General features: G+C 38.3%; 1 protein-coding gene and 1 non-coding gene across 7 annotated transcripts in view; both read left to right on the top strand.

The window, feature by feature from the left end:
* The window catches only part of LOC109429573 (probable G-protein coupled receptor Mth-like 1), a 427,950-nt gene that overhangs the window by 306,524 nt on the left and 97,059 nt on the right, over positions 1–24,367 (top strand). The gene's annotated exons all lie outside the window — the stretch shown is intronic.
* Positions 20,880–20,953, top strand: Trnat-agu (transfer RNA threonine (anticodon AGU)). Its single transcript has one exon. It is a non-coding gene; the product is annotated as a tRNA-Thr (tRNA).

The following is a 24,367-nucleotide window of genomic DNA, read 5'->3' as shown; positions in this document are numbered from 1 at the left end:
TTTGCTGAGCTTCCATCCGAGATTCCTTTCATGATTCCTGTATTGATTCCATCAGCAATTCTCTACGGGATTCCTTCAGGAATAGAGTAATCCCTGATTTAGAAAAACTTGAAAGAATTTATTCTGAAACTTTAGCCGACGTTTTTTTAGGGACTCCTGCTGGAATTACCAGATATGATTCCCAGAATTCCTTTACGAAATCCTTCCTGAATTGCTTCAGAAAATCTTGAACAATGTTCTAGTCGGCATTCCTTCAGGAATTACTGCTGAAATTCCTTCCAATATACCTCCCAGGATTTTGTAAAAGATCCTTTCAAGGGTTCCTGCTGTTGGGTTTGCTTAAGGGATTCCTCCTTGTATTCCTTCAAAGATTCTTTAAGGGAATCTTGCGGAGGTCTTTCAGGTGTACATGCCAGGATTCTTGCTGTGGTCCTTTCAAAGCTTCTCGGTTTTTTGAAAATTCTCAAGGAATTTCTCCTACGATTTCACTCGGCATTTTTTTTTTCAATTATTCTTCCAGAGAGTCCTGCTTAGCTTCCAACCGCAATTTTCCGTGAATTCTTTGAGAATCCCATGACGGATTCTGAACGGGATTTCTTTCGGAATTTCATTTGTGACTTTCAGGGATTCCAAGCAACACGACTTGTTGCCCAGTCAGTAACAACAACATCAGTGCAATTAATTCACTGTTTGTATTAGGACGACAAACAAAATTACTTCTTCTTTGAAACGCAAAAAAGCTCAGATTTTGAATCGTTGTGCAACTTGCAATTTTAGTTCTTTTTCCATAAATCAAAAGCTGAATACAATACCATTCGATCATCTGAATGCAGGTTTTGCGTCAGATTGATGAAATTCAAGACATTGGCGAGTTTTGGGGACGATCTTCTTAAATTTTAGCAAAATTTCCAAAAAATATATGAAGAATTGTATTTTTTTTTTCAATAAGAAAAAAACAATTTAAAAAAAAAATTTCAACGCTTATTTGACATATTATATGTAGGCAAGTTACAGTAAAAAATTCAGCTCAATCGGAGCATTGATTACGGAGAATGAGATGTGTGAAGCGAGCGACTTTGCTTAAAAATAGAACAAAAACCGATTTCAAATCATAAACCTTGTATGGAAAGTCGAAAAAAATTCCGCTCTACTGTATTTTTTTTTCCTTCACGTTTTCGAACTCAGGGCATGATTCTACACCAAAAATGATCATCAGCTTACCGAGTTCAAAAATGTTGTAAGCTAGTGTTATAGATGCTTTGTATATACAGGTATACCTCGATTTAGTGGACATTTCAATTTTTGAAATGTCTATAAAATCGAATTTTACATAAAATCGAAGCAAAATTTTTAATTTTATTTTTATTTAAATTTTATACCAAAATGTACCAAAACATATAAAAATTGAGTTTTCGATAAAAGGCTCGGAGTTTTTGGCATAAATTAGTAATTCTCGCTAAATAACGAATAAACCACAATCTCGCTATTTTGCTACGATCGAAGTATTTTGTCCAAAACTATGTATGGTTGGTTAAAAATCTAATATTTTGAGCAATGCATAAATGTCCCAAAAAATGAAAAAAATCAGAATTTCATTCGGGGAGTCAATTAACCCTTTATAAGGCAGTGACAACTATATTGCCACCTTATACACATATTTTTTTTCTGTTCGTTTAGAAAAATTTGACAACTTCTGTTTTTACTGATAAACACATTAGGCCTTTGTGAACACTCATAAATTTTTGGAGCCACAACAAATATAAATGGGCTTTTTAGAACAAAATGTCTGTCCAAAAACTGCCATTTTTGGGTGCATAAAGGTTTATAAGCTCGAACTTCTGTTGTGGTGAGCGAATTGAAAATCAAATGATGGGGAATAAAAGGCCTATGTTCTTTATACTTGTTGACAACATTTCAACTTGATTGCTTCATTACTTTTAGGAACTCAGTCTTTTGAAAAAATGTACTTTTATAAATGGGCTTGTACTAAAATTGCCATATCGTTCAAAATGATTGACCAATCGTGTTCAAATCCACACATGTAACTTATGAATATTGGAGCAATAACTTATCAAAAAATCAGCATGATTGATGAACGCATCACAAAATAACAACATTTTAAACTTTGTTGACAAAAAGTTCAAATTTAGACCAATTTTTTCCATACAAAATCGATTTTTTTGAAAGTAAAATCGTTTTTGTTCATTACACCACATGTACTTTATATTCCAATATAGAACGAGTGGATTCCATGCCTAGTTTTCTCGGCCTTATAAAGAGTTAATAATATCTCTGAGGATTTATTTAACCTGGAATTTCTTTACGAATTGCTTCATGAATTCCCTCGGGGATCCCATCTGAAATTCCTCAAGGTATTCCTTCGGAAATTTAAAGATTCCTGACAAGCAGTTGATAGAGCATGGTTACTGTTGTGCTATGATTGCCGATCGATCTTTCTGTATGAGAAGTGAAGGCTTGTGCGATTATCTTCTCGGACGTCTTTTGTTGCAATTCTGAGTTGGTAAATAAAATTAAGTGAACCCAGAGTTTTCAACTTTATTACGATGGTCTCCGAATGAAACTTTCCACATCAAATCATCATATTACAGAATATTTAAGCAAATCTCCCATGTGTTCCTCCAGAAGAGTCACAAAGAATTATTTAACGAAATTTGGCAAGAATTGCTTCATCAATTTCTACGTGATTTTCCACAAGTCACTTCAGAGACTTTTTGAGAAATTAGCCCAGAAATTCCTCTAATTATTTATTCATAAATTTCTCTGGGCATTCGTTTTAAAAATGTTTAAAAATTTCTTTAGAAAATCTACCAAAAATTTCTTCAGAAACTCTTGTGAAACATCTTTTTCTTTTTGTTTACGGAAACGTGTCCGAGTATTCGGCCGGAAAATCTTTTACGGATTCTTTCAAAAAATCTTCCATAGATTCATTTGGAAATTTACTTCAGGGAATTGCTTAGATTTTTTTTCTATTCTGTAAATTTTACAAAGAATTCTTTCAAAGCATCTTCCATGATTTACTTCTGAAATTCCTCCACTTTAAAAAAAAAAAAAAAAATTCATGCATTTGAGTGGAAATTCCTCTAGGGATTCTTACATAAATGTGTTCAGAGATTCCTTCCGAAATATCTTTAGACATTTATTCAGATTTTTTCCAGCGATTTCTTTAATAAAACTTTCAAACTTTCAGCTCTGCCTTCATAAACCATTTTTCAGGAAATATTTCAAGAGTTCCTTCAAAAATTTTAACTGGTGTTACTTTGGAAATTTTTCCAAGGATTTCACCAAAAATTCCCACAGCAACTTCCAATTTCTACCGAAATTCCACTAGTGATCTCTCCAAAAGTTTCAGAAAGAGTTGTGTATGATTTTTTTGTAGGAATTCCTCCAGGGATTTATTCGAAAATTCTTCAGAGATTTACTTTTTTTCTCAAGACTTTTTTTATATTTTTTCCGAAAAATCCTTCGGAAATTCCTTTAGGCATTCTCTCAAACGATCCCTCAAGGACTTATTTCAACACTTTCTACGGGGTTGGCTTTAAAAATTGCTCCACATTTTTTTTAACTGAATTTCAGTCAGAAAAACTTCCTGGAATTTCTCTAGAAATTTCTCCATGGACTCAAAAATGTGAGATCCATTCGGGATTTTTTGCAGGGACTCCTGTAGAAACTACACTGGGGGTTCCTTCAGAAAATTTCCCATGGCTTTTATTGTAAATTCGACTAATAATTTCTTCAAAAATATCTCCAGATTTTCCTCCAGAGATTTCTTTACAAATTTCTCCATTATTTAAAAAAAACTTCCACAGATTTTTCGATAATTCTTTCATGGACCCTTGCTGAAATCCATCCTAACTTTCACGAGTTCCTGAAAGAATCTTTGGAAACTGTTCATAGATTTACTTCCAAAATTTATCCAGGAAATCCAAAAGAAAATCCGTTAGAATTTTTTTCACAAAATCTTCTAGGGATTCCTTTAGACTTTAGAATGTAATTAAGAAACCTCTCCAAGACCTTCTTAAGAAAATATTGCACGAATAGCTTCTGTTCGTATATGCCCTGCACATCACGAAAAGGGAAATTATGCGCCACCTGTCTGTCAGCCGTTAAGTAGATTAGACGTTACTTCTATCCATTACTCTCGTTCGTGGAGAACGATAAAAGCTCAAAGGCCAACGAAAAGGTTACCATGGCGTACCACCGCCTTCCGGGGCACCATGATATAAAAGGGGATCGAGTAACGAGCAACGTTCTCTTTTCTGCACCGAAGCACCATCTTGGCGCCATAACACGAAGTGGATCTCTGCGCCATCCTTATATCTACAGTTTTGTGAAATCTTTGAATAGTGTGAACTCAATTGAATTTTATTAATAAGTTAATGAACTAATTATAAGTGTAATAAATTAAGCTAAAGAAAGACGAAATAAACTAGTGCAATTTCTGACTGTGTTAGTGAAAACCAGTGGACTTTTGAAGTGTTAATAGAAACTCAATCAATTCGATCTGGGAACATCCATCGGCCTACATTTTGACCGTTACTGCTCGCTGTGCTCTCGACAGCTTCCAAAAATTTGCATGGGTTCAAAAAATCTTGCATAGATTGTTCCTTGTTCCAAAAGTTCATCGACGAATTTCTTCGGATTCTTTCGGAAAACCTTCCATGAAATTTCTCAGAAATATTCCATAAACTTTTTTAGAATATGATTTAAATTTTGAAGAAGTTTTGAGATTCTGATTCTCAATGTATCAGAATCAGAAACTAAAAACTTTTTCAAAATTTTCTCAATAGATTTCTAAACAGCTATCTCCAAGGATTGCTGTAGGAATGCTACAAGAGATTATTTAGAAAATCCCCAAAATTGTTTCACATTCCTTAAGATATTGCTTGAAGACATTTTTCTTCCAAAAATTGCTCCAAGGATTTCTTAATGAAATCTTAGGAAATTATCCAAGGATTACATCAGAAATTTTTCTAAAAAATTTGCAGACTTCTGCAGGCATTGTTATGGAAAGGCTTGAAGACATTCTTACAAAGATTCCTGCAGAAATTGACACAGAAATTTCATCAGAAATTCCACCGGTTATTCCTTTATATATTATATCAGAAATTCTTCAGAATTTTCTCCACGCTTACCTCCAAGAATACATGTTCAATACTACTAGAATTACTTCAGAAATATCTGCAGAACTTTCTTCGAAATTTGTTCCATGGATTCTTTTATAAGTTGTTCCAGCAGATGCTTCAAGAATTCCTCCAAGAATTCGTCCTTGTGAATGTGCTCGTGAAGGGACGCTGAAATCTGAGAACCTTAACTAACTAGATCTGATTCTACTATAATAGCACTAGAAATAACTTATTCCACATCTTGTCAGCAGTCAGCCGAAGCATTAGAATGACCTTTTCATGGAATTTGCGACCAATTTTGGAATTCAATCAGCAGGCATCTACTAAAAATATCAGGTATATGATACAATTCTCGGTGAGGAAGTCATAAGAAATGTTGGAAAGGGTTTGTTAGAAAACTTTGAGGGAAGGTCTGGCGAATGAGCAGTTTGCATGCATCTGTCAAAAAATTTGCCATTGCTAGAGGATCTTTAAAAAAATATCGCCATAATGTCACTCCATATACTCCGCTTATCCTGATCATCGACAAAGCCAGGGATATTTATGAAAAATGAAGTCCGAAAGGGAAGTATGAGATTACGGTAGATATACAGAACTAAGTATATCATGAGGTATGCTTTGGCGCTAGTATGAGTACCCCACAATACAATTTATTGATATGAAGTGCTCCGCGTGTCAAAAGGCTGAAAACTCCTGCATTATAAGTCATTCTGATATGTACAATCTGCAAGTTTTGAACTCATTGAAAATTAAAAAAAAAATCCATTAAAAAAATGTACATAAAATCGAGGTAAAATGTACATAAAATCGAAGTACATAAAATCGAGGGTCTATATAATCGAGGGTCCACTAAATCGAGGTATACCTGTATGCGGATCAGAAAAAATCGATAGTATAAAAGTTGTGTCAAAACAGAGCTTGAAAAAGTTATCGGATGTTGGGGACCCACACTGAAGAATTTTATTGGAACTTCACCATAGACTTCCAATTATGTTTATTTTATTGGAACTAGACTGTTGATAATTGTTTTATGAAGATTACAATTGTGAGACACCTTGGGCGTTAACGGGTTAAATTTTTGAAAATATGTAGGATTTTGTATTTTTTTTTCGGTATGCAGTATTTTCTGGTACAATTTTGAAATTTCTGAATACTTGAAAATTTCCTAAACAAACATTTAGCGCATCTATATCCTGTAAGATTTGAGATTACTTGCGGAGTATTTTTAGCGATTCCTGTAAGCACTTCTAGAAAGTTAAGCAGCACTTCTTTTATTTTTTTCTTCGAATTTGAATGTAGGTGGGTTGCTAAATTTTGTGAGCTCTGGAAGGCACAAGCCTTGTGTCGAAACGTAGGGCAAATAAATAACGTCGTTTGTTCAATTAATGACTGCGTAGCGAAACAAAACTCACTACTTCTATAACGAAAGATACGGGCAGCAAACGTGTCGGAAGAGTTGAAGAGATAAAAACTACAAGCATGAAAAAAGTACGGACGATTAACATGCATGAAATTCATAAATTGAAATTCATGAAATACACGGTTCTTGCCAGCTAGAACTCAGTGTCCCGATGGAAATACGCAAGCCAAAAATCCGTTTGGAACATGGTTTGGAATTATAAAGACAAAATCGTGAAACACTAACATTAGACAATTATGCTTAGGACGACATTGTTTTTTATTATTATTATGGGGAAATTCAGCCCGAGGCTAGTGCATCCCCGTCTTAGGACGACAGTATACGCGTAGCGTATCTGTACTATTTACATCGATTCATGTATTTCGAAAATTTGCTACATATTCCATTTTTCTATATTTGAATCCATCCTACCATTTCGTAATCTTTTCGAGCCATTATTGATAAATACTCACCGCCAAAAAACGCCAAACTCATCAAAACAACCCAACCATTTACAATAATAAGCATAGCCTTTCCAGGACAGACTATTAAAGCATCGAGAAATCGCCGGAAATTAGCTTTTTTCAACTCATTCACGATGACCGACCAAGCCGACCACCACAGGCAGCTAGGCGAAGACGAAAGTCATCAAACAACTCGTTATCTCTTGCGCGAATGACCTTGCCCGTTTAGGAGTGGAGCTCCTCCCCAAGTTCCCACCCAAGCGAATCGTCGTAAATTCTTACTGTTCAGCATCCCTGCCCCATCCATCGATTTGCCGTTGATTTTGTCTCCCTACTTTCGCATACCCCTGTCTCTGTAGCCTGGGATGATGTTTCTTTTTTGTTTCGGGAAGACCCATCATCATGGTGCCAAAGTGGATGGCCAGCGGCGCGGGGGGTCCTGCCCGTAAATTAAGATTTCTTCACAACAACCCGGGAGTTCGAGCAGAAATTCCTGTTGTGCCACCGCAGCCGCCACCAGCAGCTGCCGAGCGAGATTTGCTACACAACCACCAGAGAATGGCAACAGGCTAATTTGATGGAATTGTTACGCTGACAAGTGGGAATATACGAATGTCACGAAGCCAGCCGTTTGCCGCGAGATTGAATCATATATGTGTAAAATGGCTCGAGGGGGCAATTTGAGATTTGTTGAGTGCGGTGACGCCGCGCTTCGAACTTGTTGGAGGAGGAATCGTGAACACGCGTCAAATCTCACGCTGCGAAGGGTGTTAGGCTAAATAGGGAAGAATGCTGCCGAAAATCCAGTTTGTGGATTTGAAAATGAGAAAAGCAAGAACGTTCTGCGATGGGCAGGAGCTGTAGCCGGTAAAAGAGCATAAGTTAGCAATCCTCTAGGTAAGAGTTCTCTCAGGGATTTATTCAGAAGTTCCTTCGCTGATTCCTCCAGAAGTTTGCTCAAAAAAATATCCCAGTAGTTCGTTTGGAACCTCTTCCAGAAGTTGATCGGAAATCTTTCTAGGAATTTCTGCAAGATTCAACGTGAGTTTTAAAAGTAGTTATTCCGGAAAATTTTTCGAGAATTGTTCCTAGTCCATTCAAAAATTACTCCAGCACTTCCTTTGTGACATCCTCCGAAATTCCCTGCAGAAATTCTTTGAGAGTTATTTTGGGAATTACTCCAGGAGAAATCCTCCAAAGTTCAACGGAAATTTGTCCACAAGTTTCTTCGTGAATTCCCCCAAAGAGTTCACTTAAAACACAACGACATTTCGGATGTTTATGTGGTCATGTCCTCATGTCCAAACAAATGTACGAATGTCAGATTTGAAAACGGGTGATGTTTTTTTTTATAACTGCTATATTTTTTTCAACCACTTAACCTAATTTACAGCTCTTTTGTCCACTAGGGCACTACGTGAGCGATTCCAGTTGGCAGTTGCACTTACACTTTGCACGGCACCTGAATGTATTCTATTCTAATTCTACTATATCGACCTGGTTGTCTTTGTGCTGCTGTCTCTTTCCTAGCCTGTCCATCTTAGAATGATGAGCACGAGGATGTTGATATGTGGCTGTTGCTCCTTGTCCAGTCCGATTGGGGGTCCATTATGAGTTGCCGTTCGCCGATATCCAAGTTTCCGTGTCCGTTACAACATAGACGCAGAAGAGGGTCAGGTGTCAGCCGCTCTCGGGGGAAAGAGCAACTGACTCACCTCACACATCTCATTCTCCGTAATCAATGCTTTAATTTAGTTGATTTTTTTACTGTAACTCGCCTACATATGGTATGTCAAATAAACGTTGAGAAAGAATTTTTAGAATGATTTTTCCTAATTGAAAAAAAAATACATTTCTTCATATATTTTTGGAAATTTGGCTAAAATTTAAGGAGATCGTCCCTAAAACTCGCCAATATCTTGAATTTTATCCATCTGCCGCAAAACCTGCATTCAGATAATCGAATGGTATCGTATTCAGTTTTTAATTTATGGAAAACTATTTGAAATTGGTTGAACAAAACGCAAGATATTTGAATTTTAGTAAATTCCATATTTTACAAAGTTGTAAAACTCGATATTAAGCTAAAGTTCAAAAACTGATCTACTTAAAATTTTTGATGCACGGTTTCGAAATCAGTGCTAAATTGTACTTAATTTTTTTTTTCGTTGACAGAAGTTCACGATTTTTGTTTTATTTTGTAAACTAGTGTAATTCTCAAGGAATTCTCACAAAGTTGATCCTAAGTCTTTCAAAAATTACTTCTGGACTTCCGTCGTGAGTTCCTTTGAAATTTCCTACATAAGTTTCTACAGTATTTCATTTTTTTTTTTCAATACCTCTTCGTATTCGTACCTTCTCTTTTCATACCTCCTTTTCATTTTCTCCAGGAGTTCGTTTGGAACTTTTTCATTAGTTGGGAATTCCTCCCAAAGTTCATCTGGAGTTCCTCCACAAAATCCTTCGGGAATTACTCCAGGAATTCATCGTAATTTGTTCTCAGAAGTTCTTCTGGAAATTCCTCAAGAAGTTTGTTCGGAAACTTTCCCATAATTTCTGTCACGAGTTCCTCAAGGAGCTTCTTTAAGAAATATTCTAGGAATCCTTTCAGGAATTGTTTCATGAGTTATTTCAAAAGATTTTCTAACATTCACTCGAAATTTCTGAGTTCTTTTAGGAATTTCACGAAAGTTTTTTTTTTAACAACTTAAGTGTAAATTTCAAAATATTATCGAAGTTTACGAAACTGTAAAACATCAGAGTCCCTAGGGATCAACAGAAGGCGCAAAACACACTGACTGTTTGCTCCCAATTTTGTTTGCCAATGATTCCACTTTGGCGCCCTCTGTTGCCATGAAAAGCTCCCTACATACAACGAGAACCAACACACCATGTCCCTTTTTATGTATCTCTCCACTACCCCACGGTCTGATTCTCCGTGTTGTGTGTTGATGTTTGCGACAAACACTCACTTTACTCGCATCCATCTGCCAATCGGGCTGTTGGCTGCTGCTGCTGCTGCTGGCTATTTTGGCACAGTGTCACTTTCATGTTGCAATGTTTTCCAACTTTCGTTTCACTTTTGATACAGCAACAACATGCTTTCGGGGTGCCCCGTGGGATGGTGTTCTCTTGTTTGCCAACGACAACTCCCATCCTCATCCCACTACTGACTGTGTTTTTTTTTTTCGATCGTCGAATTCGATGTTGCTGTACACTGCTGCTGTCGCTGTTGTCGCTACCCATCGATGCGTTCCCAACGGCTCAATATTGCCATTTCTCCTCTGACAGGGGATTATTGCTGTTTGATCTTTTCCCTGTACTGATGAGGCTGATGCCTTGTGTGTGGGGTGGACGACGTGGGCGGTTGAGGTGGTTGGTCTATCAGAACAGCACAGAAATTGTTTACTATCAAGTGGACCAAGTCATGCGAGGATGCGCTTCGGTTGAACGCTTCCTGTCGATATAGATCGATGCGATTTCGTATCGCTGAAATTGGCTGCTTTGTGTGTGTGATATAAAAACAAATGTCATTTTCATGCTATCCATGTTTGATTGATTATATTGACAATAATGAATCTAATAATAGTAATAATAATAATGATGAAGATATCAGTATTAAGGATGATGATACTGGTAACAATGAAATGATTAAAAACTACTACACAGACAAACAGACTTAACATCTAGAACAATTTTCGTGAAAACCCATCGCCCACTTCACACTACCATCACCTGGTGGAAATGTTTCACGAAACACTGCGTTGTGCAATATCGCCAACAGAAGGCGCTAGTGTGAAATGTCAAACGCAAAGAAAAACGGTGTGCGCGCCTCTGGTTGTGAAAGCCACAACTGTGAAGATTTAAAATGTTCGTTGAAAGCGTGGTCGATGGATATTTCGCAAGGGTTACGTCTGTTTGTATGTGACTACTTTTTGTTTTACTTTTTTTCGATTCAATGAATCAATACAATCAATATCCTCTACTTGTTCTAGTTAAACTGCCGTTCTACGCATAATTGTCCCATGTTATATGGGATTTCAATATAACATGGGACAATTGAGCGTAGAATGGCAGTAAAGGCGCCTAACAAGCTGCTATCCATATTACACCAATGAAAGTGTATAAATACCGTTCTCCAACCGTCGTCGTCACCCGCCTGAGTGAAGAGGTCATTAATTACCCAGATGGTCTCACTCTCCAGAAACCCCGAAGCAGCAGTCACTGCAAGTGTGGAGCTCATCCATTTTGCATCATCCGTCCATCCATCAGGTCCAGAGTCAGGAGAATCCAGAGTCACTTTTTCCTGGGGTGCCGCACCAATTCAGGATAATTAATAGCTTTCAACGCCTTTGAGTGAGTGAGCATATTGGGGGCTGCATGTGCGACCGGACCAGCTCGTTTCCGTTTTGAGATCAGACGTTCTCGGTGGAGGTGTAGAACCACGTGACTGACTGATGAATTAAAGGATGACCCGATGAGATGTACATTGGCTCGTCGAAGTTCGAAGCTTCGAGGTTCCGTGTAATAGAATCCTTTGTGAAAAGCGGGACATCTTTTTTGGATGACCCATTGGCAGAACTACAACGAGAATTCCGGATGCAGAGTGTACAATAAATTACCGGCCATCAAAATTAAACAAATAGTCACCACCCCCTCAACTTGAAACGCGCTGACGGTTGTTGCCGATATTTGGTGGTTCCCGCTAAGGACGAGGTCCATTTTCATTCCGGGAGTGTTTCGCATTTACATTTTTACTAAATTGTCATCCAACAAACACACAATGGCTTTCAGTTGGTTAAAACTGGTTGTGCATGTGCACATGAATGTCAAGGCATTTTCAACTGTGTAATTTCCACATGGCTTGGTCAGCCAAAGCAAAATCAAGAAATTTACAATTGAAAAGTCCATTAATTTTAATAAACAGGTACATTTTTGCGCCGTACTTTTCAAGAAAATTCTGATGATTAACCTGGGCTTGTTAGAGGAATATCTGTAAGTAAAAAGAAAATCGCGTTAAGTACTGTTCCTTTGAATTCCACTAAGAATTTGCATCCTTTGACAGATACGTATTTCGACCACAACTGTAAGGTCGTCTTCAGTGTCTTGTACTTGACTCGAAAATTCTGAAATTGAAATGTATTGAAATTCTAATACAAATAATTTTAAAGTTTTTGCCAAAATTCGCGCATCACAATTCCACTGTGCTCCAGTGTATCAATTCGGAACATGAATGTAACGAATGGCCGAAACTTTTCTGGCGCAAGGGGAATGCACCTCTGTGATGCGTATGCAGAGAAAGAGATGACAGTGCATATTTTTTTCCTCTACGTTCCTGGTTCAGTATTTGATTTTATATTTTGAGATATCCTCTCAATGGTGAAGCGCCATTAATCCAGGATAAATGACGTGAAAATATGGAAATAAATCAACCACTCATCGACGATAGGTACACAGCTAGTCAGAGGGAGACTGTTCGTAGAACCACGTTTGCAAAAACTGACAGTTTGCAAATTCAGTTAAAGTGTTGAGTAATAATGACTTCCGAACGAATGAATCTCTGAGTAAGCGTCGTTGTTCATGAGTCAATGATTACGGTGCAGATTTCTGGAATGAAATTGTTATACTGTGATCAACAGCTGCACTTGAACTGCTTGACGGTTTCACGATCACGAGATATCAATAAGAGTGAATCAAACTATTAAAGTCTCTTCCAACTCATAAGTATAGTGAGGATAATGCTTTGGTTTTTGTTGATTGTATAGAATTACAACGCCTTATTGGTGACTAATCGATCAACTTTTCAGCGCAAACCATCATTTGCTTCTTCAGATTTGTGCTCTAGAAAATCCGGGGTCATATCTTTACCTTAAGGGTACTCAAACTCAGTGGGAAGTATAAAATATTACTGCAACTAGATATTCACTAGGTATTTTTCTAATGTTGTGAAATCAGTGGCGTAGATAGGGATTGAGGGACCAGTGCGGAGCCGAGTTTGTGAGCCCCAAAAAAATTACAGATGTACATACAATGTATTTTACAACGAATAATCTATACATTTAACTCTCGAGTGATCGCGGTGTTGTATTTTGTGCAACACGTTGAAAAAATCTCGCTCTTTGTACTCAGCATTAGCGTGCTGCTGGCGCTGGTGGCCAACTGACTGACGGAAGGTCAAATATTATTTTTTGTATTCCTTTATGATATTCTGCGGAGTTTCATCAATGAGCGTAGGATTTTATTTCTAAAAAATTTGTTGAAAAATTTATTTGGGAATTTCACCAAGAAATCCTTAAGGAATCCTTCAAAGATGGCTTTACCGTTTTCTTTAAGAAATCTTCCTTGGAGAATAATTTTAGGAATCTTTCAAGTGGTTAATGCATGGATGTATTCAGTATTTCTTCAAGCACTTCTTCTGGAATTCTAAGCGTTATCGTCAAAGATGTTCTCAAAAGTACTTAAGAGTACTTGAAAGATTCTTACAAAGGCTTTATCTAGTATTTCTCGAAATATTTGTTCAGGAAATCCTCCAATGATTCTATCAATCATATCTTTGTAGATTCATCTGAAAGATCATCCAATGCACTCTTAAGAAATTCCTGAAAGAATTACTACAAAAAATTCTCCTTCGGAATTAGCAATTCTTCCTAGAAATAACATCGGAATTCCGCCAGAAGAAGAGTAGTCCTTCGATGATTTTCCCACGAAAGTCAAGTATTTCTTCAAAGATGTTTCCATGATTTCTCAATTATTCCCTCACATAACTCTTTCAGAGATTTCTCCAAGTATTCATCACTTACCTTGACGTTCTTTTGAAGTTTTCTCAAGATTTTTTTTCCAAGGATTCCTTCGAGAAATTCCTCCAAGGATTCCTTCAAGAATTACTATAACTATTTCTTCGAAAAAAAATCTTCAAGGATTCTTCAAGAATATTCATCTTAGAATTTGTCCTGGCAATTTCAGAAAAACAATCATTGTATAATAATTCAAGAATTCCTCCAAGAATTGCTACGGAAGTTTCTCCAGGTAAATCTATGGAAATTCTTTCAAAAATCCTTCCGGAATTCTCCCAACGATTTTTTTTGATATCCATTTACCCTAGAAGTTTCCTCAAAGATTCCTTGTTGCGAGCATTCCTCTAGGAAAAATTCTAAAATTATCTATTGTGATTTTTGATAATACTCCTTCAAAATCCTTTCGGGAAGCCTTTTTAAAACCATTCTAAGCTTCCTTCAAACATCTCAGTCAAGTTCAGACTCTAGTTTAATTTAAAAAACACTTCACTAATACTTTACTTTTGCAAAAGAAAATAAAAAATGAATAACTCTTTTAAAGAAAAACTAGAAAGGACGAGCAAATTCCTTTTAATTCTACTACTGTGCTTATCTTCGGACAGATAGGCCTATTTCGTCTGTGACTTACAGACTTCTTCAGTGTCAAGTGCTCGACAGTCGAGCACTTGACACTGAAGAAGTCTGTAAGTCACAGACGAAATAGGCCTATCTGTCCGAAGATAAGCACAGTAGTAGAATTAAAAGGAATTTGCTCGTCCTTTCTAGTTTTTCTTTAAAAGAGTTATTCATTTTTTATTTTCTTTTGCAAAAGTAAAGTATTAGTGAAGTGTTTTTTAAATTAAACTAGAGTCTGAAGTAACAAGTTCTACTAAAAACTCTAAAGTAATAGTAAAATCTCAGTCAAGAATTTCTCGAGGATTTATTAATGATTGCTCTAGAAATTCTTCCAAAAAATCGTTTAAAAACTTTCACTGAGGATTCCTGGTAGGGTCACCGTGTCCTTAGTAATCTTACGATCTTAAGTTTATCCTATTCGAAAACAAAGCGTTTATGGCACCGTGATCCATAATCTTTATTACCATTCGTGCTCACTTCTAACAAAAACACAAAAATAATTAACATTCCTTTGTTTTGAGTAGGATGAAAATGGAAGCGTTCTTCTTCTTCTTCTTGGCGTAACGTCCTCACTGGGACAAAGCCTGCTTCTCAGCTTCTCAGCAGTGTTCTATGAGCACTTCCACAGTTATTAACTGAAAGCTTCCTCTGCCAATGACCATTTTGCATGCGTATATCGTGTGGCAGGCACGAAGATACTCTATGCCCAAGGAAGTCAAGGAAATTTCCTTTACGAAAAGATCCTGGACCGACCGGGAATCGAACCCGTCACCCTCAGCATGGTCATGCTGAATAACCGTGCGTTTACCGCCTCGGCTATATGGGCCGATGGCCGAAATGGAAGCGTATATGCTTTAATAGTGAAGGAACCGATACCCTAACCAAAATAATCAAATAATTTCTTCAGAAGTTTCTGCAACGATTCAGGATTCCTCCCAAGACTGCCACTTGCTTCAGGAATTCTTAAAGAATGTCTAGAAGCATCCTTTAAGTGATTAATGTGAGCTTCAAGAATTCCCTAGGGAATTTTGCAAGGACTTAATTAATATTTCTTCCAAAAAAATCTCTTGAAAATTATCTAATGATTTTTTTATGATGATTAACCTGGGCTTGTTAGGGGAATATCTGTTAGTAAGTTTATTTTTTACAAAATTTCTTCAAGAATCTTGGTACAAACTTCTGCGTAGGTTTCATCAATCGGTTATAGCATTGCTTGTTTAATTTATTTTAAACTAGCTGTCCCGGCAAACTTCGTTTTGCCATGTTGGGTGGTTTGGCAATTGTTAGGTTCATTGCAGCACGGCACTCTAGATCGGTTTTATTTCGATCATGTTGATTTTATTCCAGGTCATGAAAAATCAGTATTTTATCAATTTTCCTACTTTTTCAGCTCATTTTCGCAACTTTTTCTTACTTATAAACACAGCCACCACGAATACGAATCGAACCATGCAGGGGTCATGCTGATCGGTTCATCCGTTCGTGAGTTTTGTTGCCTCAAAGGGACCTCAAACTCATTTTTATATATATAGATAGATTTTATCCAAGGATTCTAACGAGGATTTTCTGATTTTTTTAGGGATCGCTTTAGGAATTCTACCAAGGGTTTATTCAAAATACTAAGGGAATTTCTAAAGGAAGACGCCTTTAGAAATTCCTCCCAAACTTCCTTCAGGAATTTTCCCAAATATGTCTCAAGTAGTTCATCTTATCAAACCTCTTACTATTTCTCTAAGGATTCGTTCATAATTTAAGGTACACCGGGGCAAGTTGAAACGGGTGGGGCAAGATGAAACAGCAGGTTAAAATGATGTTTTCTAATGATTATAAACAGTTTGATCGCCACAACATAGGCAGCATCCATTTATTACGTAACGCTAAAATCGTCATTTTTCGACCCCCCCCCCCCCTCCCCCCTCCGTAACGCTTTTTTGTATGAAAACCCGAAAATTTTTGTATGGACCGTAACACTCGGTCATACTCCCCCCCTCCCCCTAGAGCGTTACGTAATTTGTGGATGGCGCCATATAGTTTTTGATTCAAACAATCTTTTAGCGAAGGAAAAATTTCTAAATTGTATTGAAATCTATTTCAAAACTTCGTGTTCCATCTTGTCCCACTCGTTTCAACTTGCCCCGGTGTACCTTATTCAAGTATTTTTTTTTTCAATTTCTTAAAATTATTTCACCAATCAATTCTCCATGTATTTTATCCAAAATTTCATACATGATACCTATTTTACAAATAATTTTGTTCAAGAAAGACTTTGGAAATTGCTTCATGTAAGGATTTCTTCACATATTTCTATAATTACTCCTGCAACATCTTTTCGAAGAATCTTACATAAATTTCTCCAAGAAATTCTATAAGCATTCCTCCAGAGGATCGTTTGAGTGTTTTTGCTAGAAATGCTTTAGGAGTTCCTTCAATAAACCTTCCAAGGATTTGAAAAATCCTCCAATGAATGCCATTACAAAAAAATGGAAGAATTCTTTCCAGAATTCTCACAGAAATTCCTCCAAAATGTGTTTCTAGAATTCCTCTAATGACTCCTTTAGGTATCCTTCCAAGGTTTCCATCAGATTTTTTTTCTATTGATTTCTTTGACGATAACACCCATTTCGTCCGGATTTCCTTCACGATACTTCTAAGATTTTTTTCTAACGATTTCATCAAACGTTTGTTCTAATGGGTAGTACGCAGATCTTAAGAAATCTCTTGACCCATCTCGATTCGTTGGAAATTCTGGCACGGAATCGTTCAAAAAATGAGAAAGCGTTTGATTTTTCTTGGTCCTAGTACGGAGCTGAGAAAAAACGTGAAACAAATGAAGCTTGTTGTGTTAAATTCCTTGACCATTCTGGTCAAGCAAAAAAAAGCCGTTTTTACGATTCAACTAGGAATGACTTCAAGGACTTCTTCTCAAATTCCTCCAAGATTTCTTTTTAAAGTTGCTCCAGCGATTGCTTCGGGACTGCTCCAAGTGTTTTTGAAAAAAAAATCTTCAGTAATATTCCCGATAATTCCATAAACAGTTTCCTAAAGATTTCCACTAACGATTGCTTTAGGGCTATCTCTCATGATCCCTTCAGAGGAATCCTTCAGGAATTCCTTCAAGATTTTTTTTTTAATTCTTCAAGTGTTCTTTTTGCAATGCCTCAAATGTTTTTTTTTAAGTCGTATCAAGGATTTCTTAGGAATTTGTTCAAGCATTTTTTCAGCTACACATATAGGAATTATTATCATGGGGTCACCAGTTAGCCTAGTGGTTAAGGCTATGGATCGTCAATCCGGAGACGGCGGGTTCGATTCCCGTTCCGGTCGGGTAAATTTTCTCGACTCCCTGGGCAGAGAGTATCATTGTACTTACCACACAATGTACAAATTCAGCCCTTCAATTAATAACTGTGGAAGTGCTCTAAGAACACTAAGTTGAAGAGAGGCAGGCCAAGTTCCAATGCGCATGTCTCGACCCAAAAAGAAGATGAAGAACATGTTACGTTTGGAACGGGTGTGGTCAACTCAGTTTCTTCTGTAGTCCATATTAGGTACGACTCCGTTGATGATAACCACCAGTTCAATTTTGCACCGTACTAAAAGTTCTGCGAGGGCTATCCATGTCGTTAGCGAAAGAAATAGCGATTTTCAGGAAAATTTGCCGTTAAAGATGAAGATCTGGTTCGTAGTCAATATGCTTTGATTTTTTTCTGAGATTTTTTTTTGGCAATAAGTTCTGCCTTAGGGTAAGCAGCAGACCCATGTAACAATGCTGAATGCTGAACAGTCAGAGTATTAGTTGAACAATAGCTGGTTAATGGTGTCAAAGGCTGAACACGATGACAGCTGAATATTGGTCTGAAGTATGGCATGTTCAACCTTTTTAATCAGCAATGCATAGATGGCTGAATATCAAGTTGAATAGAATATTATTCATCTGGGTAACCAGCTCTGAACAATACACCAACATGCAGAATTAATCATCTGTTGTTTAACCTTAAATCAAATAATTTTTGACAGCTGACCCAAATATGGTTTTCGTGAAGTCCACATCGTTTCTTCAGCCTCAATACAGACTTAGTTCAACTTATGTTCTTGGCTATTCAGGCACAACAAGTAATGCTCTTGTTTTCGAGGATATGTATAAAATTGTGTGTGGTGCAGGTGCAAAGGTGAGTGACTATAAATCTAGAAGTCCGAATTCAATTCCCAGTTTTCCCACAGATCAACTTATGCATTTCTAAATATTCCTCCCGGAAATAGACGCAGCTAATAGTAAAAATATTTCTCCTGTAAATAGACGCAGCTAATAGTAAAAACAGGCTCACGAAAGTGTTTTTATTTTATTTTTACACAATTAATAAATTTAATTGATGACTGATTACGAGCATATTAAGCCTTAAATCAGCCTTCCAATGAACCTCAAATCAGCTTAAGATTGAATAAAATCACCGAAATTAGATGTTTAGGAGCTGAATAAAGGATTGTCCCTCTTGTACTCAGCTTTTGTTCAAATGAAGGCTGATTTAAAATAGTTGGAGAAACGTTTGTACAGCATCAAATTGTTACCTGGGAAGTCTATCCTCTTCGTCTCACTTTTTCCTGAACGCCGTCTTATGATTGTTGTTCACTAACGTTCCGTTATCTCCAATCAAATCTATGGAAAAAAACAAGAGAAAGCAAAATTTGCAAATCTAATAACGTTCTATCTTTGGCCCGATAGCCATCAATCATATTAAGACGTATTGTCCTGATCTCTCCCGGTTTGGTGGCACTTTCACCTAAGTGTTATGCCTCCTACACACCTCCCAATGATCTTATCATCCCTTGGAGAGATTGCAACCGATCATCGTCCGGTCACGATCGACCAGCTTACGCAACTTCGACCCATTCCATGCTAGCCAACATTAATCTCATTAAACAGACGGACGCACATACAGCCCCAGAGTCTAACAAACTATCATTCGGCAAGGCAGCGACTGCCCAAAACCGGTCCTATCACTCCCCTTGCCGTGTGCGGGATCAGTCATTCATCGATAAGACAGCCCGTTGAAGCCGCACACGTCGTCGTTGCCGCGCTGTCGAAGTCGCCGGGTTCGAGAGGGAACAGGTCATTGATCTTTGTTCGACTGTTTGCAGATGATTGATAGAGGGTAGTTATACGTAGCGCACACTTCCCCTCAATAATGTGTGATCTATGTCTTGGCAGCTCGACGGGATGGAGCCAAGGCCTGGTATGTACCCACAAATTAAACGGCGTCTTCGTTAAGGTTGACCGTTAAGCACGATTTGTTATAGGTCTGAGACGGGGTCCGAAATGTGCTTGCCCTGGAAAGTGGAATGCGCTAAGCATGGATTACCCGTTCGTCTCGCCACTTCGCGGTCGGTATCTAAAGTAACGGTTCACGTACTCTTCTCTTCTGCGCCAGAGATGTATGGAGAAAGCTTCAACTGTTTGTCAACCAAACAACGAAAACCCAAAATAAATCATCTCATTGGACGGACAGTTAATCCACCACCCCGCTCTGCTGAGCTCCACTTTCGACGATAGGAAAGCGAAAAAGTAAACATTTACCAAAAGCATCAGCGCCGAAAGAGGCACACCGGAGTAAACGCAAGACCAAAAGCAAATATTGCCCTACCGAATTATAGGTTACGCAAGCTATCCCGTGAAACGTCATGATTGTAGTATGGACGGACGGATCGACCTTACAATCTGATTTCTGATGCCGCCCATCATCATTTTGATGGGGCGCGGCAACAACCTGAAAGGAACTCGTGCGTCGTTCGCAACCTGGCAATTTCAACCTGAATCATGAAATACCTGGATGGATACTATACCTATAGGTGGGTCACGATCGTCAACGACGTACGAAGAGGTTCCACTTCCGTGATCACGACTTTGTCAAGCGACAGCTCTTGCATAACCGCAAAATACCTCGTCGACGACGAAGCAGTTGGAGACTTGAAGAAAGTGCAACCCTCCGCCGGGGCCGACAACTATTACCGCGCGTAGTCGTTGTTGATCCGGTACAAACCGGTATCGCAACGTTGCGAGTGAAATTTTGATCGATTAGGTGTACACTGACTTTATACCTGGCAGGCGGTTGTAATAAGCGCGTCTCAGTTTTTGACGACAGCTTGCACAGATGATGAAAGGAGCTACATACAAGCGTCATCATTCCATCGCAGCCGGTGGGTTGGTTGGCAGCCGCAGATCGATCGATTAAAAATAGACACCGGTTTTGTTGTTTTCCGATTTTAAAGTGAACGACCTTCGCCTCGTTCAGTAAACGACGCGCGGCGCGCATGGTTGCTGTATGTATGCCTTCAAGCAATAATACGAGTGGGGATCGAGATAATGCTGGGCGAAAAAATGAATCGCGATCTTTGTTTTGCGAATGCGTTCGCCGCACACGCACAAAATTTTATCTCCAAGGGTTCACGTTTCACAGCTCGGTGTGAAGGCGCCGTGGCTTAGTTGGTTAAAGCGCCTGTCTAGTAAACAGGAGATCGTGAGTTCGAATCTCGCCGGAGCCTCTCAGTTGGATTTTTTTTATTGCGTAGCACCATCCTTACGTCCATTCCCACTTGTCTGGTAGTCAGCAATTAAGGTGAAACGGGACGCCGTGTTATTTTTCCTATCTTGCCTCTCTTTCTAACAATTTGCCTCACGATTTTGAAGATGGTAATCTCGAGTTCTATCGCACTGAAGATGCTGAAAAACAATCAGCATATGCGCTGCAAGTGAGCATACACAATGATAGGTTTTTGTTGCAAAATATGAAGTAGCATCTAAGATTACCATCTTAGTAACAACTGAGCAATGGCGAATATTTTCTCGATCGTCCCGTCCGCCCTTAATATCGTTTTTCATTTTGATCTAGGTAGTTCCAACCTGACTTGGGTTCGCTTGTACTGCAATTTGTTTGACTTATATTTGTGTACAAGATTCCCGCCAACCAAGGTTCAAAATGTAAAACGATATATGCAGCATAGTCAACTCAACGACCCTTTTCTTCTTATGCTTGGCTAAGGCGATTACTGTTTGGAAAAGATTCTATTTCAACATCACTCTCACAACGGTCCCAAGTAACACACGTGTCACAGAAGAGTCATGGCGGCGCAAGTTTTGCTACGCAGGAGTCACTGTGACGTATTTCTAGCAAGTAAGTGTTTATTTGTTGTTACTTGCGGTTTGTCCAAATGAATGATGAGCTTAAGTGACTAGACACTGTTCTCCACATCAGTATAACTCGAAAGAACAGTCCACGATTCACAGAGGTAAAAATCTATGATAAAATATTGACAGTTTCAACGGCAACTAATCCCTAAATGGCAAAACTAGAAAGAATAGCCTATGATTATAAGAAGGAAACATTTCTGGTCATCATATTGACAGTTAGAATGTCAAAACCTTCCTCTGAATCATGTTGATCATAATTTGGCCAAACGACCCATTCGGCCAGATGACATTCGACATTCGAGGATTTTTTTCTGGAGGGGGGCCAGGAGGGGGACCTGACTTTTAAACGGCATGGGCGCCCGATATGTGTAAAAGCAAATCGACATTCCAGTTTTGAGGAACCAAAATGATTGGTTTAGATTAGTTTCATTAACTATATGAGTATGAGCAGTTCCTCCATGATTTTTTTCCATACACATTTAATCGGGGATTGGTCCTGGGTTATCTTTAGAGATTCCTCCAGTGATTGTTCAAATGCTATTTTCGAGTTTTCTTTCAGGAATTTCTCCAGAGATCCTCTTCAGGGATTTCTCCATATATTCCTTCCAGAATTCCGCTAGATATGGCTCCAATAGGTGTATCTGGAATTATTTGAAGTGCTTCTGTAGGAATGTCTTCCTGAAATTCTTTCAGAAAATTTTACTAGAGATTTCTCAAAAAATAATCCAGGAATTTCTTAAAAAAAATGTAAAAACATTCTTTAGGTGTCCAACCATGCAAGTAATTCTTCAATAATTCGTCCAGAAATTACTGCAGACATGGATTTCTACAGAAATTCTTCCAAGAATTCGCTAAGAAATCTGTCCTGAGATTCTCTATGGAATTCCTCTTGGAATTGCTTCCGGGATTCATCATGGGCTTTCTTCACAAATTCCTCCAAGAATTCTTCCAGGGATACTCCCGTGAATTCCTTCTGTGATGCTTTCAGGAACAACTCCAAGGATTATTTAAAAAATGCCTCTAAGAACTCTCCTTGGGATTCCTTCAGGTATTCCTCCTGGAATTCTTTCAGAAATATCTCCAAAAAATAATCCAAGATTTATTTCAGGAACTGTTTAGAGATTCCCTTAAGACTTCATCTTGGGATTGCTTCCGAGATTACTTCTGGTTTTTTTTTTTTCAGGAACTGCTACAGGGATTATTCCAAGAGCTCCTCTACGTACTCTTTCTTCAGAAACTCCTCCTAGAATTGCATCAGAAATTGATCCTTGGATTTCTTCAGGAATTCTTCCTGGGATTCCTCCAAAAATTCTTCCAGGGATTCTTCCTAAAATTCCTCCTGGAATTCTTCCAGCATTCCTCTGGGAATTTCAGGGTGGATTCCTTATAAATTTCCTACAGAGATTCGTCCAGACATTCCTCTAGGAATACCTCCAGAGATTCATACAAGTATTCCTCTAGAGATACCTCAAGGAATTCCTCTAGAGATTTCTTCAGGGATTCCTCCAGGAATTCATTCAGGGATTCCTCAAGAGATTCTTCCTTAAAGCGTCCCATTGGTTCTTTAAGGAAATTCTCTAGGAATTCTTCCAAGGACTTCTCTAGGAATTACTCCAGGGCTTCCTTATGGAATTTATACAGGGATTCCTGCAGGAATTCCTCTAGTGATTTCTGAAGGAAACTCTCTAGTGATCCCTACAGGCATGACTCCAGGAATTTCTCCAGGCATTCCTCCAAGAGTTCCTTCAGGGATTTCTATAGGGATTCCTCTAGGGTTTCATTCGAGACTTCTCCAGGAATATCTTCAAGAATTCCACCAGGAATTACCCCAGGAATTCATTCAGATATTCTTCCAGGAATTCATTCAGAAATAACTACAACAATTTCTCCAGGAAATCCTCTACGGATTCCTTCAGAAATTTCTTCCGATATTTATCCAAGAATTATTCTAAGAATTCCTTCAGGGATTCCTGTATGAATTCCTCTCGAGATTCCTCTAGGAATTCCTTTAGGGATTTCTTCAGGAATCCTCCAGAAAATCCTTCAGGGATTCCTTCAGAAATTCCCACAGAAATTTCTCCCGGCATTTTTACAGAAATTATTCCAGGTATTCCTCCAGGCATTCCTCCATGATTTCAACTTGAAAATTCTCCAGGAATTCTATCAAGAATTCTACCAAGAATTGTAACGATACTCCTACCCTTTAGTCCCCTTTTTAACCCAAATAAACTGCCAGCATGCGATAAGCGCTGCCTACCTGTGAAAAAGGGAACTGCAGCACTCACGGGTCGCATTTGTAAATGTGGCTCCGCTCCAAAAATTCTCGCTCTTTTCTCTTCAAGATGAGTACTGAAAAATCTCCTCCCCGCATCGCTAAGATAGCTTAGGCTTTCCGCGGAGGAATGCGGGAGGAAGTTAAATGAATAGATGAAGACAATAAAACCTGGGCTTCGTAGTAGATCACGCGATTACGCAATTGTTCCGATCAGAAAAGCGATCGATATGCCACTTGAGTTTGGACCACTAAAGCCTTCAGAACGTTGGTTAGTAGCAAAATTTGTGAGCCGAAGAAAAAGTTAAACCTGTGCCACTAAGAAGATAGAAAGACTTATAAGCTAAGACTGGACTAAAAGCAAATTGAACCTAAATTGTGCTACGACGGAAATTAGGGCTCTCTTCCAAGGGTCTTCCAAGGAAAGCCCGCGTGGTGGAAGATAGACCCCACAGGTAGATTACACGTGGCATTAGTGAAATGATGGCGGCCATAG

The sequence above is a fragment of the Aedes albopictus genome, chromosome 2 (genome assembly GCF_035046485.1).
Source record: "Aedes albopictus strain Foshan chromosome 2, AalbF5, whole genome shotgun sequence".
Taxonomy (NCBI): domain Eukaryota; kingdom Metazoa; phylum Arthropoda; class Insecta; order Diptera; family Culicidae; genus Aedes; species Aedes albopictus.
The sequence above is the reverse complement of the archived record's forward strand: the minus strand, read 5'-3'. Positions and strand labels throughout refer to the sequence as shown.